A 6,091-nucleotide genomic window follows, 5' to 3' on the forward strand; every position below is an offset into this window, starting at 1 on the left:
GTTCCTTGATATAAAGAAACTCATTTTGATTTGAATTTTGAGCAACTACATTCATAAGCAAAAGTCCAGTTCAATAAATTGTAGTAATTGACACTTGCTCTTCATATCAAATATCTTTATCTTCATCCCATTAGGTTCTAATCAGCTCAACCATAGCTACATGAGCTAAGTCAAATGGGTACCATCTGCAAGTTTGGGAGTTCACATACCCCTCCATGCAAATCAGCTGCCCCTTGTCTCTTAGTCCTTATTCACACAACTCCCTAAACTTCAAACCAGTCAGCCTTCCTATTCTTAGCTCATCTCAAGGTCAAGGGTGTCAATGAACATGCCCAAACTCAGCCACTGTCTTCATTACTTCATCTCTTCCAATTCTACTCAAAAGTAGATCCATGTGGTCATCAGAAAGTGTATGACTCCAGTTCCCTTTAAGTTTCAGTCCTAGCAGACATTTTTCTCTGATGGGTTGACTTTCCTTGCCTTGATCCCTCAAAAACCCCAAATACCAAACTCTGATTTTTTCTCTGCTTGAATCTCCTGTTCTCCCAGCAGATCTGGGTTGGTCTGCATGTATTTTCAAATGCAAATGTCCCAACTCTGAAGCTTCTGGGTGAGGTTCAGGATTCCATCTAAAGCCTCATACTCTACAAATACTCTACAAATGCTTAAAGTAAAAAGCCTGTTTCCCACCATCCCCACCTGCATATTTTAACTCCACTTTTTGTTATCCCAATCAAGTATTGGCTTAAGGCTGGCTTGCAAGCTCTCTGAAATTATAATTTCCAATATTCATTCCCAACATTCATGTATGTCTATTTTATAATAATAGGTGGGAGAAACCAATAGTCATTAGTAAGTCAAACATAAACTTTTAAAAACACTCAAGTTCAATCTTTTCTTCTCCCTTGGACTAACCCCATTCATATGTAGATGGCATTGGGCCTCTGGCAGGGTCGATTGCAGTAGGCTCTGGCCTGCCATCATCCCTGTTTAACCAACTTGAAATTAGCCCAAGACCGATTTCTATGGAGTGGAGGTCAGACATGCTTCCACCTTTAAAATTAGTCAAACTTGAGAACCAATTTAGGCAAGTCATCCTTATGATTATGTTTCTTTAGACTCCCTGTCTCCACACCACATGTCTTAAGGCCAGGTTTTCCAGAGAAGCAAAATCAGTGAAACATATATATGTATATGTATTTAAAGAGACATTTATTATCTTACAAATGTAGAGTCCCAGGTCCCCAGTGGAAAAGAGAGAGAGAGAGAGTCCCTACTTCATATCCATTATATTGGGAGAAGGCCACACCCCTAAAGGAATCACCCTTTGGATAGATTGGCTGCTTATAGCTGCTCCGTCATAGAGTTAACTATGCCTGCATTAGGTCTCATCACCATGGCAATAAGCACATCCCAACTGCCAAACTTTTTCCTGGAAATCCTGGTCTAGTCAAATTGACACAAAACCCCAATCATTACAGTGATCCACATTTTTATTAGGCATTTTTATGAGTCTCCTTTTCTTGCCCTTCAGTTTCCATATTTTCAGTTGTCTTGTATTTTAGACTACTGATTTGGCCTTCCAGTGAGCTTGGTGTGACACCTTAGGATAGCACTCAACATCAAAGTCAGTTTGAACTGCAAGGTCGGCAGTTCAAACTCACTAGCCACTTCTCAGAAACCCTATATAGAGGCACTATGAGTTAGAACAGACTCGACGGCATTTAACAACAACAACAATGAGTTTTTAATTGCAGCTATTTTGTCTTTCAGCTTCTTTTTATAACACTATTTATTTATATTCTTGTTTTGTTTTTAATTGCAGCTATTTTGTCTCTTTAGCTTCTTTTTATAACACTATTTATTTATATTCTTGTTTTGTTCATGCATAGTTTTCCTGATTTCCATGAGTTTTTAATCTGTGTTTTTCTTTTTTTTTTAAATTCTCTGAATTTATTTTCTTTCATTTAGTTCTTTGGGCTTATTTAATATTGTTGTACTATATTTCTAAGTATGTTATTAGAGCTTCCATAAATTTTATTTCTCTCCTTTATCTTGTTTACTTGAATGGGTCATCATTTTTAGTTTGCTAGTGTACACCTTGTGATTTTTTGTTTGTTGTTTCATCTTACCAAGTGTTAACTTTTTCAGTTCTCTCTTTTATGCTGATTTCAACATGTTTCGGCCATAAACTCTTAGGTGGGCACAGCCTTCAGACTTTATTTTCCATTACTTTTTCTTCCCTGTGATATGTCTGGTTCAGGCCAGACTGAGTTTTTAATCCTTAAGTGACTTCCAGACAGGTTAGAAAACACATCGATTAATCTGCTCTCAGGGGAAGTGATGGAGTGGGCAGTCTTTAGTCATTGGTTACTGCTCATTCCCCTCACTCCCCTGCTCAGTGAGGGCTTTAATTCCAGTGGGCTTCATTTAGAGGCAAACTAAGGTCGCAGTCTGTTACTGGCTTCAAAATCAACCAGAAAACACTGCTTAAACTACTTTCATGTAGGTATAGCCCTCAGTTCTTGATCACCATTTCTTCCTTAACTCTATAGTGATCCCAGTTCCACCCAGACCAAGAATGCATTCTTTCAGGTTGCCTCCAGACTAGTCACAATATACACCCTGAATAGTCCATTTGAAGCAAGATCCATCCTGTTTATCATGGAGCGAGATATTGGGGCCCTTCTCAATACACAGGAAAACTCTGAGTATGGGTGCAGTTAAAGCTTTACAGGAGTACTGGTGGTGCTGTGGGCTAACGTGCTGGACTAACGTGCAAGGTTGTTTGAACTGCAAGAATGTCAGTTCAAGCTCACCAGTTGCTCCTTGGAAACCCTACAAGGTCATTATGGGTCAGAACTGACTTGATGGCACTTAACAACAACAGCAACAACAATAACAATAAGGCTTTACACAGCCAGCTGTATGTTGCCCTGGGAGGTGGAAGTGTGAGGACACCTTGAACAGTCTACCTTAAGGGTCCGCCGGGATATCTGTCTGTTCTATTTACTTCCAAACCAGTGCTTGCTCCCACTCTGTTTTGTACAGAAGAGCTGTGCACTCATTGGGATATCAACTACTGCGTTGCTGCGGCATTCTATCTGCCATACTGGGAAGGGGAGGGATGGAAAAGTGAGAACCACGTTTTCCTACCTATTCTGTCCTTATCGTGTTTTAGTTTCTGGCTTCTTGTTATTGTCCTTTGTCCCCATTTTCAGACGTCTCACAGGGCTGATTATAGACTTCTAGCTGCCTTTCTTCATAGGGGGGAGGGTTGAAATTAGAGTCCTGCTCACACGGCCATTTTCCCAGCACGTCAGAACATTTATTATTGCTTAGTGTGTGGATTATCCCATACCACTTCCCCTGGCAGTTTTATTCCCCTATGATCTACCAGCAAAGGAAATAACTTGAGACTTTGATGTCTGCATCTCAGAAATCCTCTTAGTCTGATATGATTTGAGACTGACAGCTGAGTAGCGGACAATTATACAAGTGGCGTAGCTTCCAGCGTCACAGCAGCATGAAAGCTACCACACTGTGACAAACTGACAGATGAGTAGCAGAAGACTCATTACTCTAATGCTGAAAGCTATGTCACCAGTATTTTAAATACCAACAGGGTCATCCATAGTAGACAAGGTTACCTGTGGTGGATCAGCAGTTGGAAAATATGGCTTTGGTGATAGAAACAATGCTGGAGATCACATGGTAGAATTTGTAAGACCAACTTATTCATTGAAAATAACTTTTTTTTGGAACAACATAAAAGTTGAGTGTATACATGGACCTCATCAGATGGAATACATCTGTGGGAATAGACAGTGCATAAGTTAAATATCATCAGTCAAAACAAGGCCAAGAGCAGACTGTGGAACAGACCATCAGTTGCTCATGTGCAAGTTCAGACTGAAGCTAGTGGGAATTAAAACAAGTCCACAAGAGTCAAACTATGACCTTGAATAAATCCCACCTGAATTTAGAGATAATCTCAAGAACAGATTTGATGCATTAGATACTAATGACTGTAGGTTGGCATCATACAGGAAGAAAGCAAAAGGTCATTAGTAAGACAGGAAAGAAAGGAAAGATAAAAATGGATGTCAGAAGAAATTTTGAAACTTGCTCTTGAGCATGAGAAAGCTACAACACCTGGAAGAAATGAGGAAGTCAAAGAGCTAAACAGAAAAGTTCAGAGGTCAGCTTGAGAATACAGAGTCAAGCATTATAAGGCAATGTGCAAAGACCTGAAGTTAGAAAACCAAATGGGAAGAACACAATCAGCATTTCACAAGCTGAAAGAACTGAAGGAAAATTCAAGCCTTGACTTATAATACTGAAAAAGTCTATGGGCAATATAGTGAATGATGCAGAAAGCATCAAATAAAGGTGGAAGGAACACACAGAGTCACTGTATCAAAAGGAAATGGCCAATATTCATCTGTTTCAACAGGTAACATATGATCAAGAATTGATCAATATTAGGAAGGAAGAAGTCCAAGCTGCACTGAAGGCATTAGTGAAAAACAAGGTTCCTGGAACCAGCAGAATATAAATTGAAATCGTTTGACAAATTGATGTAGCACTGAAGGTGCCCATTTGTCTATGCCAAGAAATTTGGAAGACAGCTACCTGACTAAATAATTGGAATAGAGTCATATTTTTACCCAATCCAAAGAAAGATGACCCAATGGAATGTGGAAATATAGAACAATATCTTTAATATTACATGCAAGTAAAATTTTGCTGAAGATAATTTAAAAATGGTTGCAATAGTACATCAGCAGAGAACTGTGGTATACTTAAGTCGGATTCAGAAGAGGATGTGGAGCCAGGGATATCATTGCTATTTGTCATATTGATCTTGTCTGAAAGCAGAGAATACCAAAAATACGTTTACTTATGCTTTATTGACTATGCAAAGACTTTTGACTGCATATTTCAGGTTGCTAATGAGTTTCCTCCAATCCTGATGTCACATTCTTCTTCATATAATCCAGGTTTCTCAGATTATTTGCTCAGAATACAGGTTGAATAAGTATGGTGAAAGATACAACCCTGAGCACACATTTCCTGATTGGAAACCATTCAGTATTACCTGGTTCTATTCATATGACTACCCTTGGTCTAAGTACAGGATCCCATGAGCACAAGTAAGCATTTGGAATACCTATTCTTCAAAATATTATCCAGAGTTTGTCATGATCCACACAGTCTATACCAAAGCTGTTAAATTTCTTTTTCTTGGATCCACAATTTATACCTATGGTAGAATTAGTTAAGAAATCAAAACAACATATTAGGCAAATGTGCTACATAAAACCACTTCAAAGTGTTAAAAAGCAATGATACCAGTTTGAGGACTTAGTCACACCTGACCCGAGTCATGGTATTTTCAATTGCCTCATATGCATGTGAAAGTTGGATAGTGAATCAGGAAGACTGTGGAAGAATCGCTGTATTTGAACTATAGTGTTCATGAAGACTGTTGAAAGTACCACGGACAGATGGCCAGAAGAACAAACAAATCTGTGTTGGAAGAAGTACAGCCTGATTGCATCTTAGAAGTCAGGATGACGACATGTCATCTGTCATACTTTGGATATATTATCAGGAAATATTGTCCATCATGCTTGGAAAAATAGAGAGGGTCAGTGAAAAAAGAGCAAGATCTCTAGAAAGATGGATTGATACGTGGCAGCACAAATGAGCTCAAACATAACAACAGTTGTGAAGATGGCATAGTGTTTCATTCTGCTTTGCAAAGGGTCCCTATGAGTTGGAACTGACTTGAAGGCACCTTTCTACATGAACAGGCAGTTTGGTAGCACCCCTATTGTTCACTTAAGCTAGTCTGTATAGCAGGAAGTTTCTAACAAAATCAACTAACCAACTTTTCATGTGAAGCTTTATACCTTGAGCCCTCATTTCAGTCAGATTACATGTTATTGTCAGCTTTTTCCTTTTATTAATTTCGTCTCAAAATCCTCTACCTCATATTTTCACTAAGTACATCAGTAATAATCCCAATCCAACATCTCATCACCACCTCACCACCCCCTTTCTCTAGCTACTAGCATATATTATC

Source organism: Chrysochloris asiatica, unplaced genomic scaffold (assembly GCF_000296735.1).
Source record: "Chrysochloris asiatica unplaced genomic scaffold, ChrAsi1.0 scaffold00029, whole genome shotgun sequence".
Classification (NCBI taxonomy): Eukaryota; Metazoa; Chordata; class Mammalia; order Afrosoricida; family Chrysochloridae; genus Chrysochloris; species Chrysochloris asiatica.